The sequence below is a fragment of the Ochotona curzoniae genome, unplaced genomic scaffold (genome assembly GCF_017591425.1).
Source record: "Ochotona curzoniae isolate NIBS_2020 unplaced genomic scaffold, NIBS_Ocur_1.0 scaffold_4763, whole genome shotgun sequence".
NCBI classification, from domain to species: domain Eukaryota; kingdom Metazoa; phylum Chordata; class Mammalia; order Lagomorpha; family Ochotonidae; genus Ochotona; species Ochotona curzoniae.
The window spans coordinates 8,832,143-8,854,452 of NW_024467123.1; the positions used below are offsets into that span (position 1 = coordinate 8,832,143).

General features: G+C 51.5%; 1 protein-coding gene across 1 annotated transcript in view; it reads right to left on the reverse strand.

Annotated features, from left to right (window-relative positions):
• The window catches only part of TSPAN14 (tetraspanin 14), a 51,088-nt gene that overhangs the window by 25,721 nt on the left and 3,057 nt on the right, over nt 1-22,310 (reverse strand). The window lies entirely within an intron of this gene.

Here is a 22,310-nt window from a genome sequence, read left to right on the forward strand (position 1 = left end):
AGCTCTGGACATGACCCAGCTGTGTCAGTACAGTCAGCCTGCCCACATTCTCTTCCACCACCACTCCCAAGCTCAGCATCCACACAGGGGAGCAAGGCCAAGAGACCCGGCCTGGGCAGAGGGACTTGGTGGCAATCCTGGTAGATGTATAACTACTCACTGCCCCTGCTCCCCTCCCACTTCCCAGGGTGAAGAGAGGGCCCCACGGCAGGAGCAAACAAGGCCCACTGGGTAACGGTCAGTGAGCACTGGCTCTTGCTGCTGGGTGGGGTGTTCTGTAAAAATGGTGCCAAGCAGGGACACCAAAGTCAGACTCCTTTAGAACTGGATCGTATGACTATGGGCTGGCCTGCCCACAGTGCAGAAGTGACACCACCGTGCCCTGGCCTTCTTCTCACCTTTCCACCATGGACAGGTGAGTGGATACCACCCTACTGAGAGAGCTTGGCCTTCAACCTTGAAAATCAGTGAAGGGGTGGGCATCTGGAATGCCCCAGTCTACCTCCTTGCATCTCATACCTCAAGGCTCTCCCTACAGAGGGGCACTTCCATGAGATTTCCCTGCCAAGGAGGAAGATGGGTTCAGCCAGCCCAAGGACCAGAGGACCCTGTTAGGACACACACCTGGGAGGCCTGGATACACACAGCACAGCAGCGCCTGGGAGCACACAGGTGCCTGCCCTTGGCAGCACTGCCCAATCCTGCACAAGCCCCTGCGCTCTCAGGGCCTCCATGTCCTCAATCAAAGAGGGACTCCTGGTGATCTGTCCCTGATGTTACTAGCCTGAGGGGGCCAGCTAACCACCTAAAACAGTTTATAAACACAGACACCCCCCTACTGAGGGCGAAGGTTCTGCCTGACATATCTGAATTGGGGCTCCAGATCTGCATTCTGACATGTTCCCAAGTGGACCTAAGTACCAAATTCCCCCTAGCGATGCTGTGAAGGGGAGTGGACCACGTGAGCTGTACTGCAGCACAAAGGTGGGATGGGTGGATACCTTACAAAAGGGAAATAACCTTCACCTGTTTGTTCTTCCCAGGCAACAGGGTCCCAAATTCCAGCTGGGGGTGTTTTATCAGAAGGGGAAGGACCAGGCTGCTGACAGCTGGATTCACACATGAAGAAGGTGAAAACCTAGCCCAAAATTCAGGTACTGCGAAGGAGCTAGCAGCGCTAAGCTCTCATTATGGTTCTACAGCTTGACAACTCAACAGAAGGAAGGACAAAAGCCTTTAGAGCCACTAAAGGAATCATTATTCATGTTTACAAGAAAATCCAAGCAGGCCACAAAACCAGCGACAAACCAGAACCCAGACCTAACCCCAAAGGACTCCAAAGTGACCATGACCGCCATTGGCGACTTGTCTTCTCACCTATAAGGGTACTTTAAGAACTTCACAGAAACTGGGATTAAACAGTAAATTTAGGAGAGGCAATTAAGCATAGCAGCCTAAATCCATGCTTGGGATGCCCCACCCATTATCAAATGCCTGGTTCTAGCACATCTAGCCACCTGCTAACGCGAACCCTGAAAACTAGCAGATGGTATTTCAAAGTGCTTGGGTCCATGCCACCTAGGCGGGACAAGTGACCTGAATCCCCAGCTCCTGGCTTTGGCCTGGCCTAGTCCTAGTTGTCCCAGGCATCTGGGAAATGAACCACCAAGTACAAGATATCAGTCAGTCTATCCTCTTTTCAAATAAAAATAAACAAATGTTTAAAAAAATTATAGGAGATAGAGCACACCACGGTAGCCTAGTGTCTAAAGACCTTGCTTTGTATGCCCAGGATCCATATGGATGCTGGTTCAGATCCTGGCTGCTCCATTTCCCATCCAGCTCCCTGCTTGTGGCCTGGGAAAGCAGTAAAGTGCAGCTCAAAGCGACCCTGCACCTGTTTGGGAGACTTGAAAGAGGCTCCTGGCTCCTGGCTTTGGATTGGCTCATCACTGACCATTGCAGCCTTTTGGGGAGTAAACCAGCAGATGGAAATTCTCTCTGTCTCTACTTCTCTCTGCAAAATATGACTTTCCAATAAAAATAAATAAATCTTTAAAAAAAATAACAGCAGATAAATGAACTTTCTATGAATACTAATTACTAGCTCAGCAGAGAAAAACCTGCAGGAGTTACCTGTGTCCACGGGAAATCACTACCAGAGAAATTTAATGCTGAGACCTCACACTGTCTCAATCCCAAGAACTTATTTATACAAAATCAAGGTTACATGGCAAACAAGACATATTATATGCTTGTCGAAACATTAATTCCTCAGAGGGTAAAGGCAGAATGACTTAGTGTTGAGGTATCTGGCTAGCAATCTGAGGGGAACTAAACAACGATATAAAACCAGCCTAAGGACCATGCTGTGGCCTTGCAGTGTAACTCCCACCTGGGTCACCCCCAGTTACTCCAAATTCCTAATACAGCTGCCCACTAAGCTGCCTAGTAAAGCAGCAGAAGAAGGCCCAAGTGCTTCCAAGTGGGAGACCAGGATGGAGTTTCTGGCTTCCGGCTTCAGCCTGGCCCGGCCCAGCCATTGTGGGCATTTGGGTAATGAGCCACCAGCAGATGGAAAATCTCTGACATTCTGCTTTTCAAATAAACAAATAAGTCTTTGTAAAAACCTCAGTCTAGATCTTTAAAGGGCACATGCATATCCCTGGAGAACAGGGTATTCCAGGAACATGCTAATTTGCTTCACTTGGAGGCAAAGGAAAAAAGCAATCAAAAGTACAAGATTACCAACACACAACATTAAAAAGTCTAAAACAATCCCTATCTGATTAAAAGTTACTGTGAAACAACAGAGAAAACACAAACAGTAAGTTACTGGCACCTGTAGCCGTTGTACAGAGTAAATATTCACAACATGTAATGGCTCCAACTTAGTACAAGATTCCTGTTTTAGGCAAACATAGGATATGGTACACAAACAGAAGATACACAAATAGAAGAACAACATAACTAACAGATTGAGGAACGCTCAACACAACTGGAAATGGTACTTACAAGACAATCCGGTCCTAATACACTTTTCAATTTAACAGAAGAGCCACCACTGTTGCTAACAAACACATCTCTCCTCCCTCAGTGGCAACAGACAGATTTGCTGTAATCACTTGGAAAACAATACAGCCATAGACATTCACTGTTGGGTTAAAAAAAAAAGTCACCCCTAATCCAATAAACTGTTGACTCAATGTGCCCCAAGAAAATAAACCAACAGAAGAAAAAGAAGCGTTAAGTATGAAACATTGAGCATCACGGTGTACAGTTACAGAACAATTTGTAAGCATGTGGTTAAAGACCAACGTGGAAAATAAGAGTCTGGAAACAGCTGTGTAGGCTGGAGGACTTCTACGTCGGTTTCCACTGACACGCTTAGCAATTATCGCTATGTGTTCTGGAGGTAAACGGAGCCAGTCCTGGCTGAAGTTGTCTGTAGTCAGGGTGAGCAGGCTCCTCTGTTTCACCATCACACTAACCTGCAGCTTTCCTACTCCCATTAGCCTTTTTTAATTAAAAAAGCAAGCACCCACTCAACTGTAAAAGAGCTAAATAAACCAGAAGTGTGAAAACTGAATGGCAATAAGAAGTCATTAACCAATGGCTTTCCAGTCATCTGACCAGGACCACAGTTTAAGAAACACACTCAACAAAAGAAAATCAATTCAGGGCACACTCGCTAGCACGCACATTTGAATTCCATGAAATCACCTGCTATGCATTCTAGATTTCCTTTCCCCCGCAAATATACCACATAACCCAAGAACCAAGTGTTATAAAAAAACAGCACATCCTGGCCAGGTCTTCACTGACCACCTTCCAGAATACTTATCATCATCTAGCTAGCTTCTTGATTTACTGTTCTCTTCATTTTACCTGAATGACAGAGCAAGAGATCTTCCATCCCCAAATGCCAGCAACAACCAGGGCAGGGCCAGGCTGAAGTCAAGAACCTGAGATTGCCTTGGTGTCTCTCACCTGGGGGGCAGGAGCCCAAGGTGAGTCATTATCTACTACTTCCTTGGATCCATTAGCAGGAAACTGAATCAGCTTGCTGGTTTTGGGGTGCTCACAATTACCTCAGAAATTTCTGTATGGGCCCTGGGGCAATAGCCCAGTGGTTAAATCCTCACCTTGCACTAACTGGAATCTCATATGATTGCCAGTTCAGGTCCTGTCTGCTCTACTTCCCATCCAGCTCCCTGCTTGTGGCCTGGAAAAGCAGTGGAGCATGACCCAAAGCCTTGGGACCCTGCACCGGTGTGGGAGACCTGGAAGAGGTTCCTGGATCCTGGCTTCAGATCGGCATAGCATCGGTTGTTGTGATCACTTGGGGAGTGAATCATCGGGTGGATGATTTTTCTCACTGTCTCTCCTCCTCTCTGTATATCTGACTTTCCAATAAAATAAATAAATCTTAAAAAAAAAAAAAAAAGTTAACACAGAGAGAGAGCAATTTTTGAAACCTCTGGCTCACTCCCCAGACAGGTGCAAATGGCCAGTGCTTAGCCTGGCAGAAGTCAGGAGCCAAGAGCTTCATCCAGTGGCAGGGCCCCAAGCACTTGGTCCATCTGCTGTTGCTTTCCCATGGGTATTAGCAGGGAGCTGGATGGGAAGTGGAACAGCCAGGACACAACCTGTTGTCCCTATGGAAAGCTGGCATTGCAAACAGCATTCTGTGATGAGAATCTTTACTGGCTCTGCCACTGCGCCAGCCTTTTTTCAAAATGTCCGTTTCTCCACACAGACTAGTTCTTCCAAGTATTTTTAAAAGTTTGCTTTGCTTTATTTCACATTAGCTATTTCCTTCCCAGGACACATTAATACTCGTCATGATTAAGAGCATATGATTCAGGAATCTTAGTCCTCGGGCAGGCAAGTTTCTGTCTCAGGTGATCCGTCTGGGCCCCTTGCGGGAAATCCTTGCCGTCAGCATCATTTGTTCATTTCCTCTTATCCTGGCTAGGTTTTCCCCATGAGGAAGCGTTTGCCTGTCAGTATTCTGGACACCCAATACGGGATCAGAAGACTGGAAAATGGAAGTGATCTCGGTATTAATTCCCAGTAACGCCAGAAGTGTCCCAAGCCCTTGGTTTTTCCTTCTGCACAATACACCTGCAGTATCCAGCTAAAGTGGGACAGGCAGTTACCCAACACCAGAGGGAAAGGAAGGGAATGGAAAAGTGGCCCCTATCACTTTTACCTAAAGAAACTCCAGGACAATTTCAAAATTTTATTGCAACCTTGTTATCTAGCAAAGTAAAAAGAAATGTTTCTCTTCACAGAAAAGAAAGGACAGAAGAGACCTTGCAGATGAAATCAAGGTTGCTAACCCACTGCTCTTAACACACGGAGATGATCTGAGTAGGCCTGAAAGACAGTATCTCTTGGTATTCCCCAAAGGCCCCACCATCTGCGGAAGCTCAAGTCCATCATATGAAACAGCTCATTGTCTGCAAGTAACCTATGTACATCCTCCTGTATATTTCAAATCCCTTCTAGACTACTTACAAATCTAATGCTAAGAAAACAGCCGTTATGGCATATTATGTGGGAGATGATTATAAGAATAAAAACATGGGCATGTTCAGTACAGACACAATTTTTTCCCTGATATTTTGAAGCTGAGGCTGGTTGAATGTGCAAGTACACAGCACTTGTGGACTGTAATCCATGAGCTTTCTCACAGCTGAGGGCAGGAGAGATGCAATCAGGGATCACAGACAGAAGGATGCCGTGCTCTGCTGTGAGATCTAAGACAGAGGAACTCCGGGCAACGACCAGAGGCAGGCTCCACCAGGACAGCCCTGGCTGACAGGTCAGCAAGGAGCCAGCGAGTGGGGTCCTCCAGCAGCAAGAAGCTGAATTCTGCCAAACAACCTGCTGAGCTTGGCAGTGATCTTTCCCCAGAGCTTGCCAACACCTTGATGTGCTGTGCCTTGAGAGCCAGGAGCAACAGAGCCTGGCTGAGTTGGGCTGTACCGGGACTTCTGACCTGCAGAAAATACAAGATAATCAACACACAGGGCTCTAAGGGCCCAAGTGGCGGTGGGGGAGGGGCAAAAGGCAAGACAATTTCAAGGATATGAACTCCGAACAGACCGGACCTTTAAAACAAGCAAGTTTCAAGAAAAGCCCATCGCCTCATCCATTTCCAGCATGGCTGCCCACAGGCACTTCCTCAAGAAGCAAATGCCCAAAGCTTATGATCTGTCAAGTGAGCTGTGACCAGTGTTGGGCCATTCCCCACTCAAGGGAGGGGGCCCTGCTCCTTAGCAAGGACATTCATGGAACAGGAGACAGTCACGTGCACACTCTCCTGCCTGATCTCTCTTTCGGACTCACTCTCTCGGGGCAACGTTTGTTTTAAAATGGGGCACTCGCTCCCTGGGTCAGGTAACATGTGGCTCATCCAAGAATGCTGCAAGGGACGGCAACGGAGCTTGCTGCTGGAAAAGTACAATCTCGATCCTCCTCCATCTGTACTTTAGTCCTGAAGTCAGAGCAGAAGTGAGAAGCTCCTGACCCAGATATACAAATGAGGGTGGCAGGCAGACAGGAGAGAGGAGGGGCAGCCACTGAGGACAGAAGTGAAGGCAGCAAGTGACTGGCAGAAAAGGGTACTGAGGGTGGGAGAGGCCAGGCCCCAACCAGGCTGCCTGCCCATGAGACTCAGCTGGGGCTTCCTCCAGCTTGTAGACTGATCCCCAAGCACCAGGCACTAATACCAGCCTGTGAGCCATGCAGCCCACCTAAAAACCCAGTCAGTGTGGCCACCAACTGGGCTCCCCAGGAGCCCTCAGACTCCTTGAGCCCCTAAGCTGTCCACTGAGGAGCTGCCGCTGACCTCCCCTCATTCTCCTGACAGCCGCGGAGGAGCTCTTCAACACCTGACTCCTCACCTCCAACACCCCCACTCCTTTTTCTTCTTCTTCTTCAACACCCAAGTGACCCCAATGATAACGCCATCTACCTACATTCTGAGCTGCCACGACCCCCATTATTCTTTTCCCCTCATTCTCCAGCTATTCGGTGTAGGCTACCTTTCCACCTGGTGGTGAAGGCAACTAGAAATGCCCATTTACAGAAAAGGAAGCCACATTCTCAAGGGAACTACAGCCCCTGCTCCACCTGCAAGTGGCAAGGCTGAAGTCCTACACAATCCTACTGTCCAAGAAGGTTCCAGGGCTGTGGCTAAATCCTCACCTTGAATGTACTGGGATCCCATATAGATACCTGCTTATGGCTCGGATGGTCCAAAACCTTGAAACCCGTGTGGGAGGCCTAGAAGAGGCACCTGGCTTCAGACTAGCTCAGTTCCAGCCATTGCTGCCACTTGGGGAATGAACTAGTAAATGGAAGATCTTTCTTTCTGTCTCTCCTTCTCTTTGTAAATCTGCCTTTCCATTGAAAATGAATAAATATTTAGGAAAAAAAAAAGAGGGGGGGTTCTCAGAGCTTCTAGGGTGCTGAGCAACACTTGCAGGTTAAAGGAAGAGGTCCAAAGGGAGAAGATGAATATACTAAAAGAATGGCCTCCAGTATGAAGGAGGGTTGCTAGGCAGGCCAGGGCAGGCTGCCTTGCTGCCCACAGGAATGTCAGAGGGAAGATGAGAGCTAAAGGAGGACCTTGGCACTCTCACTCATTTCTCTGTATTGGAAGAGTCTTAGCTTCTCCCCCACCCATTCCCCAGGTATTCAGCACCCCACACCTAGGGTCCACCAGACATGGAGACAGCAGCCATGGAGAACAGCACCAACCTGCACAAGGTGCAGACGGGCACCTCCCAAACACAGGCCCAAACGCACTGACTGCCCTGGGACACAGGGTACCAAGGCATCAGCCCCAGGACAGCCTCCATGTGGAAGTTCAGAGGAAGGCAGGCCACCAGCTCCTAGTCCTACCGTACTTTCCCACAAGCCTGGAGTTCCCGGAGGTTAGCTTTCTGTGAAAACACTGAACTTGGCGAGCCAATTTCCACCACCAAATATTCACAATGCCAAACCTGCCGTGTTTCAGCCGCACAGAGGGGCCTCGTTGCTGACTTGATGAGAGGTGGCTTTGGTCTAACCTCAGGGCTGTCACCAGGAAAAAAGCAGGGAGAGGCATGTGGGTCACAGGAGGGAAGCAGGTGGGCAGGCTCAGCAGAACACACATTGAGCCTGGAATGGAGGTCATCTCTTCCACTGATTGCTAAGCTTACTATTTTTACTATTTTTCATGCTTACAAGAGCTTTTGTTCAAAGAAACCCTGCTCCAGAAACACAGTGTGGAGATGGGCAGAGAGGTGACTTCCTTCTCCGGGAGGCTAAGGGAATGGCAAGGAGGTTCCACAGTGCACGGTCTGACCCCCATGCAGAAGGACTCCAACAGACCTGGAGAGACACAGAGCTGGGAAGGACCCTGCATGCAAATCAGTCTGAAAGAGCCAAAGTAGAACAGCCCGAGTATCAAAAGAAACAATAATAGTCAAGGATTCTAAGGCTCTGAATAAATTAAGAAACCATGAGCCCATAGTCCATAGCCCATTCTCTCTCTCTCACAGACATACGGAGAAAGAGAGAAACAAAGGGGAGACAAGACTAGTTCTTTAGGGCAGAATGCTAAAGAATACAGGTAGGACTTAAGAAACTAAAGCAGCCCCACTCAGCAATCAGGACAGAAACTACTATGTCAAGAGGCACTACTGGATCCTAAAATTAGCTGATGACAAGTTAAATGGGGAAACAACCTATTTACATAGTCTCACCCATAGGACACTTACTAATTACAAAAAGCCTAGCAGTAACTCAGTGGTGAGAATGACAGGAGACACTACCTCATACAAGTGATTGCTGCTAACGGTAACACCTCACTGACCCCACATAGCTCCTCTGCACCAAAATCTGGATCTATCACCCGGAAGCACTGAACACTCTCAAACTAAGGCAGATTCTATAAAGCAAGTGGCAAAGTCCACAGATTGTCACACTTTTCCAACAGAGGGGGGCCCAGCGTAAAAGTCTAGCAGCTCAAGTCCTCACCTTGCACGCCCAAGATTCCACATGGGCACCAGTTCATGTCCTGGATACTGCACTTCCCATCCTGCTCCTGCTTGTGGCCTGTGAAAGCAGTTGAGGACGGCCCTAAGCCTTGGGGCCCTGCACCCATGTGGGAGACCCAGAGGAAGCTCCTGGCTTCAGATTGGCTCAGCTCCAGCCGTTGCAGCTAGTTGGGGAGTGAATCATTGAATGAAAGATAGTTCTCTCTGTCTCTCCTTCTCTTGGTAAATCTGACTTTCCAATATAAATAACTCCTTAAAAAACATAAAAAATAATAACAGGGGTTGGCACTCTGGTATAGCATGGTAAGCCACTGCCTACAATAGCTGGCATCCCACACAGGCAGCCAGTTTGAGTCCTGGATGCTCCATTTCCTATCCAGCTTCCTGCTAATGTGCCTGGAAGAGCAGCGAAGAATGACCCAAATATGTTGGTCCTTGAACCCATATGGGAGATCCAGATTAAGCTCTGTCATTGGCCTGGTCCAGCCCCAGCCACTGCGGCCATCTCAGAAGCAACCCAGTGGAAGAAAGATCTCTCTCTGTAACTCTTGCCTCTCAAGTAAATAAATCTTTAAAAATACATAGTAATAAGCAAACAAAACATTTGGGCAACAAACCAACTGGGGTGGCCCCAACAGATTTTCAGGATGAGTCATCAGGCAGCTTGAGGAGAGACAACACCTACCTGCCCGCCCATGTGTGACAGGGCCCTGGGCTCACGGCAGCCGGGGCACCCCCACCAGCTCCTTCTCAAGTGGCTAAGCCCAGGTGGAGGCCTAGCAGAGAAGCTGCCCACTCTCATGGTGGGGGGCAGGGCCTCCTGGTCAGGCTGCCATGGACACTGACCCTAACCACAACCACAGCAGCATTTCTTAAAACCCAAGTCGAGGTGAAATGCCCATGCAAGCATGCCCCCGTGGGAAACAAACAGGAGAGCCTTTTCAGGCAGCTGCACACCACTGCAGACGGGAACACTGCGGACTGAGCCACCGTGCTGTGCTGGCAGTCCTCAGGAAAGCGGGACAAGTGACGGCCTAAAGGCCAACAGCTCCCAGGCTGGCAAGGCCAGTGATCCACCCTTGCACAGGGCTGGCACAGTGGGTCCCCTGGGGCCAGGAGGCTTTTTGCTGTGGGAGAAACACCACAGGGCTTGCTTCTGCAAGCATAGTACCATACAGATAGCTCCAGTTCAGAGTGGCACCTGGGTCTGACTCAGGGGACTCGGCACAGACACGCTCTCTTCAGCAGAGTCAACAGCTGCTGGACGGCAGCCAGGAGGCTAGCCATGAGATGTTGTGCATGGCTTAAATGCAAAGTGGATGAAGGTACCATGTGTGCACCCTCACTAGTTGGGGACCAACAGCTATGTCCGTACAGATTGTCAACAAAGATCCCATGTGTTCCCCACTGTGGGTGGGGCTGGGACCCTACATGGGAGACAAAAGCCGTGTGGCTAGTCCTGTAGGGCTGACAATGGAGATGGGAACCACCCTGCACACTGAGTGCTCCGAGGGAAGCATGGCCTGGCTCTTGGGGGAGAAATAAACTTTGCTCCAGTAACCAAGCCTGTGCTGGCTGTAGTGAGAGCTGCCAGGCATGCTGCAGGGACTCAACTTGCATGCAGAAGGCAAATTCGAAATGTTCTTTTTGTTGCTGCTCTACCAGCTCCTCCCTCCCGCAAACTACACAGGAGACTTGGGAATTACACAGGTTTACTCCTTTCCTCCATTTTTCGATGCCTGAAAGGCTTGAAGGTTATGACTCTTGGGTGTTAAAAGATTTCTGTATTCAAAAGTGCAGTGTCTGTTCCCATACACTGTCTTTTTGGCAAATAACCCCATTTACAGAGTTCCCAAATCTCCACCACCCCACTCCCTTGGATGGGGCACTTTCCAGCCCAGGGCGGAGCCAGTCTCCAAACACGCCACTCCTCCCCTGCCACACCTCCACCCCCAAGTTACTCAAACAGCCTGGAGGAAAAAAGATTGAGAGCTATAAACAAAAACACCTTCTTAAAGAAGTTGTGAGGATAAGGCCTACTGGAAAGAAAAAAAGACAAAGCGTACCTTGAGAATGTCAACAGAAAAAGAAGAAGAAGGGTTCTGAAGAAGGCCCCTGCAGAAAGCTGAGCAATGTGAAAGGAGAGCACCGAGCCAGGTGGCAGATCAGCCCCCTTCCCCTAGCCCAGTACCAGCCAGGCCACTGAACAGGGTAGCTGGGGTCCCCCCACCACCACCCCTTGGCAGAAGCTCTTCCCCAAAACACTCCTTTCACCCCAAAGTAGAGGGGGGGATGGTCAGGACACAACCAATCAGGAAAGCCACTTTCATCTTTTCCGACTGAAAAACTACTACAACGTGAAATTTATAGTCTCCCCACTTCTGGTCTATTTATTTGAACTTCAACATACATCAAACGATCTTCCTACACAATTCTTTGAGCTTCTAACAACCCTTACAATCTGATTCTGATCCTGTCCCTCCAGCTGGAGTGGATGGGGCGGGCCAGTGGCACCAGATGGCCGGGGGAGGCTCCATCTACCGGCTGGGCTTCGTGCCCCACAGACGACCTGGCTCGTTAGGCTTCAGGCCAAAGGGGACTTTCTCAGCCCCAGCCCCACCTCCGAGGGATACCTGCTGTGCACTTCCCGCCCAAGAGGGAAGGGGCCTTAAAGGAACTAGAACTGCCAGACCCACTTCTAGTCCATGGCTTTAAGGAAGACAAGAGCCTAGGTCTGTAAAACCACAAAGCAGACTGACGAAGGTGTGAGAATAACAGGGCAGGCGTCTGAGCCGGTGAGTCTCAGACTTCAAAGGGCATGTGAATCAGCGGCAGAATCGTGCTAAATGGCAGGCTCTGATCCAGGCCCCCCTGAACATTCTGCACCTCCACCAACTCTGGGCTCTGCTGAAGCTGCCCACGGACACGCCTGTGGGTGGCACTCACAACAGCGAGGACAGAAGATGCGTACGAGAACAAGCCACAGCTCCAGTGCACACAGGCAAAACCACCACTCAGGAAGGCGCCACACACTCAGCCTTTTGGAAGGAACACTTTAATTCAGGAGTTTGATATTTTGGTGCATCCCACTGGATCTGCACTGGTTATTTTTATTCCCATTTAACAGCTGTGAAATCTACTCTAACCAGAGCAGGAGTGAGGCCTGCCTCCCAGGAGCCTGGACTCCATCCAAGAGCGCAGGCCTCCTGGGACTGGCCCGCCAGGCAGACATACAGCAGGCACAGGGGCTGGAGGACAATGGGAGGAAAGCCACCGGGGCAGCACTGGGTAGCATGGCACAGGCAGGGAGTGGGGGAGGCAACTAACTGAAGCTGACCCTGAGCAGGGACCCTGAACCTGCCCCCCAGAAAAAGGAAACAGGTTATTTAGGTACCAAGAGTCCATTTTTTAGTTCTTATGTTTACAGCTTGGCCTTACTTGGCAGGAAGTCAAATTAAAACAAATTAAAAGCTTTGTTTCCCTTTCTCCAGATTCAGATTTCACAAGGTAGGAGCTACAGCAGTATAAACAATGTGCCAAGTGAGGAAGAGTCAAGTCCAGGTCAAAGGGGAGACATACTTATCTTTCAGAGAGTTCCTGGCACATACCCAACCCTGGGCGCTGGAAGCAGGTGCCTAGGCATCGCTGAGGGGACCACCACCCTACCCCCAGAGGCTTGAGAAGACACACCCAAGCACAGAGGGCACTTCTCAATATAGGCTGCCAACGACAAAATCCTGAATCCCCAAAATCATGAAACAGCAAGCCAGACAGCAGGCCCATCACAGGGAATGCCCATCCTGCAGCTGAATTTTCAGAACGGTAAAAGGTACAGCCAAAGCATTTCCAAAGTTCACCTGAGCAGCCCCTCCTTCCCAGCCAGGGAAATGAAGTGCCACTTCACTTATGAGTTGGCAGCACAGCTGGGACTCAAACCCTAGCCTTGACCTCTGACCTCTCCCAGTCTCTGGGAGATCCAATCTTCTGGGATCCAACCACCCCAAAAGCCACAGCTGTTGTCTCCATGCCCTTGAGAGTCTCAACGCCCAGCTCCTTCGGCTTTACGTTTTGCAGATGGTACAGTTCTTATAGAAATGAGGCCACACCAAGGTACAACCTTATCTGGGGCTGAGATTTGCTTCCTAATTTGTACAGCCTTGCTGATGGAGCCAGCCGAGCCAGTCAGGCTGATCTGAAGCCTGGTTTTGAAAGCATGTTTTATCTGCGACTGCCCTGGATGTCACAGGCAGGTGTCTGTTACAGATTCTGACTGTGGTTTAGAAAGCAGGAGACAGCCTGGGCTGGGGCGGTCACACTTTCAGGAAGAGAACTCAGACAGCACCCCACCTGCCACCCCACACACAGCTGAAATCAACCCCAGACAGAACAGAGACACTCAACCATGAAGGGGCAGGGGAGAAATCCAACCAGAGAGACCAAATAAAAATAAAAAGAAACCATATGCTCACCCAAGCCTGCCACTGAAGGCTAATAGCACTTCCCACACACATTTCAAGGGGACCAGGACGCCAAGGACGTCACACTGAGTGCCCAGAAATGGCTTTTTTTTTTGCTCAGGACAAGCCTAGCTCACTCTCACACGCACAGCCTCAATGCCACCTCTCCCTGTCCCCATGGAAGGAGCCACCCACCATTCTGATCCACTCTTTCACAAAGCAGGGAGCTACCCAGAAGCAGGTCTGGTCAGAAGAACCGGGGGAACCACGAGGGTGGGCAGGGAGGCTGCATCTGTGACACAAGGGTTTCTAACAGTGCCAAGCGCCTGCTGCCTGCCTGAGATTCAAGAGCCCAGAGATGGCAGAACAAAGGAAAATGGCTGTGGCGCGAGCAGTGGAGGCGGCCTCAGGCCACGCAGCCGGCAAGCAGGCTTTTTCTGCAGATGAGCACTCGAGTGAGGAATGGGCACACTGGGCAGAGCACCGAGCCATAAAGCCGGGGTGGGGGGGACCCTGCAGCTGAGGCACGCGCCTGGCCCCCACCCAAGGGCGCAGCTGGATGGCAGGACTGGGGGGCTCAGGCAGAACACACTCCCAAGGCGGCTGGCAGGTGGCTGACAGCCCGGGACCTGGGCTCTCCCATGCCGTCCCAGCTGCTCAGAGCTCTTACCCAGGCTTCCAGTCACAGCATGGGAACTTCAGGGGGATCTCGACAAAGGTGTCCACAAAAGGGTAAAGGGTAAGGAACCTCCATATTTGGTGGGGTTGGCAAAGAGGTAAGCTCAGGGTCCTGGGAGGGCCCAGAATCTGAGAACTCCAGAGTAGCATTTCAGAGGGGTGCAGTGCTGCCTACAAAGGGGCCTGGATTAAGCATAATGGGCTCCTGCTGCCAGCAACAATAGCAGCCCGGCCACTCCCTCTCCTCCTCTTCCCCCACCCCGACAAATCCACAATGGGAGGCAGCAGGAAACCCACGCAGAGCTCTTGAATAGCTTCACTGTCTGGCCCCAGGCCCCACCCCCTGATCCCCACAGGTCAGCCCTCACTACCACCCTGGCCACAATAGAAACCTCTGTGCTGGTGAGGGCCTGGGGGCCTCAGAAAAGAGAACTGCGGGCATGGGCAGCTGGGAACTCCATGTGACTGCAATGCTGAGAAGTTCCGCCTGCCAAGGTCAGGGGCCAGGGCAGGGCACAGGCTGCAAGCCCAGCTCACCAACCTAGGGTCTGCTTAGCGGGGGCCTCTGTGCCAGGACCCCCTACATTCTCCCTACTTCCTGCCCAGAGACATGCAGGAGAGGGCTGTGGTCATCTCACAGAGGTGGTGCAGTGCCCACAGGGCTAGGGACACAGAAGAGACAACACGGTTCTCTCTCACAGTCCTCCAGCCCACCTCCACTGCTCCTGCTTAATACAGAACACCCAAGCATTATTTACATGAGATGCCTTTTCCACATTGCAGGGTAGCAGGCAAGCCCACAGTACCCACAGAGTGGGCTGCAGAGGAGGCAGCATGGGGGAAGGGTGGGATCCCAGAGCAGCACACAGACAGGCCAGTGTGGCCAGGGCATGGGTCCAACACACACACACTTGTCCCAGAATCTGGGGGGAAACCTGCTCTCCCAAAAGCTTTTAGCCAGCTCCAGTGTGTCTTTCAATCACTGATCCCCTTCTCACCCCATACAAATTCATAAGCAAAAAGCTGCCTCTCACCCCTACTGTGCCCTAGCTGCCTCTTCATACTCTGGGGCATGGTGCTCACAGAGCTGAACCTGCACATGTCTGCCCAGGTCCCAGGCCTTCCTGCCCTATCTGGCCAACTGTGAAACATCAGAATCTCACCTTCTCCCTCCTGGTATTGGTCAGCTGCTCCCTTCCTTCCCTGGGAAGCCACCAACACCTCAACTCCATGTCTAGCCACCCAGGCACCCGGGTAAGGTACTCCCACAGAGCGGCTCCAACAAGAAATCCTGAAGCAACCCTCACTTCCATGAATCTGTCCTAGGCTGGTGAAAAAGTGGCATGTAGTTCCCCACACAGATGATGTCAGGCCACTGCTGGAAAGAATGGACTGAACTGTGGATGCTGCAAAGCAGCAGACCTGGGGCGACAGGCTTCGGGGAGAAGATCAGTACGTGCAGCAGAATGTGGCGAGCAGGCCGCTGTGGGAGTAAGCAAGTGAGGACAGCCCCACTTGATGAGGCCCCCAACCATCTGGTGAGCGAGGCCTTGCTGGCAGGGGGCGGGGCAGAACTGAAGGGCTGAGGGAGGCAGTCCAAATTCTCCCTGTCTCTTTGCTATTTCACGCCCATATTTTATTAAAATGAAAAGGCTAAAGCTAAATCAGTATTTCAAACGCTTGGCATTTATGGCTGGAGGCAGGAAAAAAAAATAGGGGCAGGTGGCTGGAGACCACCTGTAGAGAGTAGAGGTAAGCAGAAGAAAGCAAGGAGGCAGGGCCCGGTGCGCTAGCATTGAGGTTAAAGTCCTTGCCTTCAACACACCAGGGTCCCATATGGGCGCCGGTTCTAATCCCGGCGACCCCACTTCCCATCCAGCTCCTTGCCTGTGGCCCAAACCCTTGGGACCCTGCACCTATGTAAAAGACATGGAAGAAGCTTCTGACTCCTGGCTTCAGATCAGCTCAGCTTCAGCTGAGTGAATCATTGGATGGAAGATCTTCCTCTCTGTCTCTCCTCCTCTCTGCATATCTGCCTTTATATATATATCTGTATATCATGTGTGTGTGTGTGTGTGTGTGCACATTTCTTTAAATAAAAAAAAAAAAGGAAAGAAAGCAAGGAGGCACCCTCCAGAACCCCAGGACATGCCAATTTAGGGGGCTCCCTGCTTATATCTGCATCCCCAGTCCCCAAATATAGTCCTCCTTGGGGAGCAAGAGCAGCTGGAGTTCAAGACAGAGGGAAACCTAATGCTGCTCCACACACAGCCCACCTATGAGGAATACCCCAGGTCCAGGCCACACGTGTCTGGCCGACTTCTCAGACCCTTCCCCAGTCAGCAGCAAGGCTCAAGGTCCCTATGTTATGAGCTCATTTCAAACTTAGCTTCTAAAGAAAGCTATTGCAACAGATTTCTAGGCCTGGCCCAGCTCCAGGAACAGGCTAAAAACAGTTTCTCCAAATTCCCAGCTCAAAACTCCAATCCCTTAGCCACTCAACGTTATATACCTTGCAGGAAGCGAGAGCTGCAAAATGAGGTTGTGAGATGCACTTGGATATTCATTCCTTGCTAGAGTGATACATATGTGTTGCTTAAAAGCCTCCTTTCACTGACGTGTCAATAAATACTGAGCACTCAGAAAGCCTTGGTGTATTTCTTGCACGTGACACTCCCCCGAGTCCTTCCTGCTGCTAAGGGGTAGGACACATGCCCTGCCCTGTCTTCCCACACACAGCAGCTTGGGGCCAGCCTAAGCCAGTGGGAGAACCTGTTCCCCGCACACCCGTACTGCAAGCCCCTGGCTTTCCCCATTTTCCTCACCCTGTTAACTACCCCCAGCTCTTGTTCTGGCATACCCCTCAAAACTTGTCCATGTTGACACAGTGACTTGTATTTCACAGGAAGCAGATCAAGTGACAAGCGACAACACTCGCCTCAGACAGCAGAATGACTGCCAAGGGCAGGGTTCTGTCACCACCACTCCCCCCCCCCCCCCCCCCCCCCCCCCCCCCCCCCCGCCGCAAGGGTGGAAGCAGGATGTGGAGCCACTGGGAAGCGAAGAACTCCCACTCCAGCCACAGACACCAGGTTTTTCTCACAACAGCAGGTGACCTGGTTCCTGAAAAGCTGGCTGTTTTGAAACAAGAGCAGCCCCAGGAGGAGAGAGACCAAACTGGGTTATATGCCCAGGGAGGCCGGTGGGAACCTACATGCCAAAGGGGCAGGCTCAGAGCCAGGAGAGCAGAAAAGGTTGGCTGGCAGCTGAGGGCCTGGGCGAGGGGGAGGAGCACGTGCTCTGGCCTGAAGATCCTGGGAGGGGGCCATCCAGGCAGGGGCAGATGGCCCACAGCACCTTGGCTGTGGGGTGTGAGGAGGGCTGAGAAAGAGAAAGGGAAATAGAAAAAGGGGGAGTGGGGGCGGAGGGAGAACCACAAAGCTGTCTGACTGGTTTGCCCAGGAACAGGAGAGCAGGAAACTCAAGAAAAAAGAGGGTTCTTCACGATGGGTGCCCAGAGGGGAGTGGCAGTGGGTGGCATGCTCTACTAAGGGGCAGAGATGGTAGGCTAAGTCCTGGGTGCAGAGGGAAGTCCAGTGGGTTGAACGAGGGAGCCAAGGGACTAGGAGCTGGCACTGCTGCCAAAGAAATGCCCAAGGTTTCTGGAGAAGTAAGGGTGACACCAGGAAGGTACCCACAAGGAGCAAGTATGCTGCTCCTGAGTGCACCATGGCCACGAGCTCAGGTCAGTGCAAGAACCACAGGCTTAACTGGACCCAGGATACTGCATGCAGTGGGATGATTCCACAAGACCTGACCTTGGGCTTCTGGCTCTTACCCTGAGTGTCGAGTTTAAGCCAGAATCTCCCACCTTGTTTAACCTCTACCATTGCCAGGAAAGGCCAGATCATCCAGGCCTGCCTTCAGTCAGATTCTTGTTAAGTCAGTTCAGCAAAGAAGTCCTTCACACTCCTAGAAAGGTTCCAGAAACACTACATACACCCTCACCCTATACGTTGCCTCTAAGTTCCCAACTTCCTTTGCTGCATTTGGAGTTGAACCTAACCTCCCTCCCCTACCTCAAAACCTCACTGCAGAGGCTGCTGTCTGCAATGCAGGCATCCCATCTGAGGGCCAGTTCCTGTCCCAGCTGCTCCACTTCCCATCCAACTCCCCGCAAAAGACCTGAGAAAAGCCACAGGAGATGGCCCAAGTGTTTGGGCCCCTGTCACTCATGTGGGAGACCCGGACGAAGTTCCTGGCTCCAGCTTTGGCCTGGCCTGGCACTAACTGTTGCTGCCATGTGGGGAGTGAACCAAGATGGAAAATTCTCTCTCCCCACCTCTGCCACTTTCTGTAACTTTCAAACAAATATAAGAAATGAAAACCCACAGCAACAATCCTCAACAAAGTTGGTCTCAACATGTTAACAAGAATCCCGGAGTCATTTTTTCTTTAAAGGCACAGAGCTCCCCAGGCCTTCCTGGTCTCACCACTGTCACCTCTCAAAGGCAACATGTGACTGGCTGGGCCTGAGCTGGCTCCCACCAAGCCCCAGATTCAATCCTGATCCCAACTGCCCAACCCAGAGGTTAAGGCTGGAAGGAGGCAGCTCATTCCCCAGGCTGGCCAGTGGTCAGGAATTCATCTGGGGAAGAGGCAATGGTCACTCCGTGGGCACCTTTAGCCTGTCTGCAGAGCAGTTGCTGAGAGCAGCTGGGAAGCACACAGGAACAAGGCTTGGGCAGAAACGAATGTCACCCTCCGGCTACGGACCGAGCCCCGGCGGCCGGATCCCAAAGGTCCAGTCCCCTTCCCAGAGGGCCCAGTCACTAGCTGGGGAGGCTTTTTCCTGATCTCTACCTACCACTGCCAGTGCACTGGGCTTGCTTCTGAGGCTTTAGGCGCTAGACTGTCCCAGGCTGCCCGCCACCTCCCAGGATCGCCGCTCAGATCTGCAGCTATGAGGGGCCTCTGCGCTAGTGTTAGGGCTCCGAACGTCTCAGGGCTGCTGGCTGTTTTTCACAATGCTGCTGGGCCTGGCAGTGTCCATGACCTGGCACACCGAGCCAGGGAAAACCCAGAGAGGAGGTTCATTGGCCGCTTGTCACAGCCCCTCCTCTGCCCTTGTCCACACAGGAGGGCCTGACCTCAGCTCTGCCAGCCACCAGGGGACACAGCACTAGGGGCTCACAGAAGCTACTTTAAGTATCACCTCCCAATTTTGCTCTCAATCACCAGGGCAGGCCAGCCATTGCCCAAGGAGGAGGGGCCAGACCCTGCAGCCACCTGGCTGAAACATGGAGTATGCTGCACTTTCTGGCTGCTCACAAAGGTGGCAGAACAGACTTTAAAAAAAAAAAAAGTGACATTTCAACCCAATTTGCACTGCTGCTGTAAGGTTCTGGTTACCAGACTGCAACCCCTCCTCAGAGAAAATCCCAGCCCTGCCCAGCCTCCCCAGCCCTACCAGGCCTCAGTGGGGGAAGTGGGGTTCCCAGAATCAGCTGCTGGGGAGTGCTCTGCTGACAGCCACAGTGGGGGACAGCAAGCATCAGGCCTAATTCAGGAGCTGCAGACCCTGCTTCTCAACCGTGCAGCGTGTACTAAGACGTCACAGAAACCCCACAGGGACAAGAAGGGCTGACTGGATTCTCTCACTTTACAGATGAGAAAAATGAGGAAGCATTTTTTTCAGAAAGAGGAAAAAAAAAGTCAGACTTGTCTAGGTCATTCAGCTAACAAGTAGACACAAGCCCAGAGCTGGCCTCCTGCAGTCCGCTCCACAAGATGGACAGTGTCATTCACCTTCATGACGAATCAGCTGAGGCACTGGACACTGCCTGCTGGCCAAGTCCCATGCCAGAGCAGTGTGGCCACCTGCTTTACCTCCACACCATGGAGCGGGGGGGGGGGGGGGGACAAAGACGGAGACATGGGCCCGGCGCGGTGGCGCAAGTGGTTAAGGTCCTCGCCTAGCACGTCCGGGATCCCATATGGGCGCCGGTTCTAATCCCGGCAGCCCCGCTTCCCTTCCAGCTCTCTGCCTGTGGCCCGGGAAGGCAGTCGAGGACGGCCCAAAGCTTTGGGACCCTGCACCCGCGTGGGAGACCCAGAAGAGGCTCCTGGCTTCGGATTGGCATAGCATCAGCCGTTGCGCTCACTTGGGGAGTGAATCATCGGACGGAAGATCTTCCTCTCTGTCTCTCCTCTCTGTATATCCACCTTTCCAATAAAAAAATAATAATAAAAATAAATCTTTAAAAAAAAAAAAAAAAGACGGAGACATGATCAGCCCACTGCATGAATTCCCCATCAGAATGGACACCACTACCATGGAAGCCAAAGGGGCTGCTAGCTTCCACTGAGGCCAAAGGCTTTCAGGACAGCAGCGTCCCCTGGGGCCTCTCCTGACAGGCCAAGACCGGGGACCACTGGAGAGCACCGTCTCCTCCGTTTCACACGGTACATGGCAGGGGCCCTGAGAAAGGATAAAGCCTGCTGAGGGACAGGGTGACCCATGATGCAGGTCCCTGCGGCTGTTCACACCACCAACCCCCGCTCTGCCCTGCCCCCTCCTCTTCCTTGCTGGAAGTCACCAGAGACCACGAGCCCAACTTAAAAACACAAAACAGGACCCACAGTGTGGCTGTTTCAGTAACATCCTGCCGCAGCGGTTTGAGGGGGAGAAAGAATCAACAGGATTCCAGTCCTCTCTACCAGCCAGAGCACCGCTCCAGTCTCAACAGACCCTGGTATCCTGTGGGAGTCCATCCCCTCATCTCCCATTGCCATTCACACCAGGGGGCCCCAGAGTCTCACAAGGCAAGGGCACAGCCTACTAAGGGTGCTCTACACAGCTTAGTCCTCAGATCCCATGAGAAGGAGTAGACAAAAACCCATGGAACTCCAGTAATGGCCAAGAGTCAGGGGACAAAGACCAGAACCTGGGAAGTCACAGAAAAATGCCTGAGCGTAGGCAGGCTGTAGGCATTAGCACGGTTCAGCGAAAGTTTCCAACCCGCCTCCGGTCCTATTTTATAGGTAAGCATCACCATGTGACTTGATTTGGCCCATGAAATTTCACTTCCCGGTAGAAGCTTTAAGAGTTGGGTAAGGAGCCTGGCATGGTAGCCTAGTGGCTAAAGTCCTTACCTTGCATTCATCAGGATCCAATATAAGGACTTATTTTGGGCCCTAGATGCTCTACTTCCCTTCCAGCTCCCTGCTTGTGGCCTGGGAAAGCAGTGCAGGACGGCCCAAAGCCTTGGGACCCTGCACCCACGTGGGAGACCCAGAAGAAGCTCCTGGCTCCTGGCTTTGGAAGCTCAGCTTTGACTGTTGACGCAACCTGGAGAGTGAACCAATGGATGGAAGATATTTCTCTTTCTCTCCTCTCTGCAAATCTACTTTTCCAATAAAAATAATAGCTGGTGTAAGATTCATTAACACTCTTCTTCTATCCAAGTGGCCAGAAGTGTTCCAATCTGTTGGTAAGGGTCCCACAGCGAGGCCAACATAAAGCAGAAGTGCAACAGCCAGCCATGTAACCATGAACCGCTATCATGTTACACCCCTGCGCCTTGCACATTGTTGATTTATCAGGATAGCAGCAGTGACTCCTCAGCTGTCCATGTTCAGCAGGGCTGGCCTTTCCCTTCCCTGGCCTTGGGGAGACAGGAGCTAACGTTACCAGTCAAGCAATCGGCAGGGGCTTGGGAGTACCTGCTATGTGTCCAGACTGTGCTAGTAAAAAATAAAAATAAATAAAAAATAAAAAAAACCACGAGATGCTGGGGCCAGCTTGCTTCACGAAGAAGCCACTACAACACTGACACCCCAAATTGCAGCGACATCTTAAGCCCCGCCCACTAGACTTCTGATCTTGGAAAAGCAGCAGAAGATGGCTCAAGTGCTGGGGCCCCTGCCACCCAAGCAGCAAACCCAGAGGAAGCTCTGGACTTGTGCCTGTGGCCTCACCCTGCTCTGGCTGTGTCAAGCACTTGCAGAGTGAAAAAGATAATCTCTATCTCTCTTTCTCTCCCTCCTGCTCTCTCTGTTCCTTTGCCTTTCAAATAATAAATCTTTTTTTTTTTTTAATTACCTCACGCAGTGGACT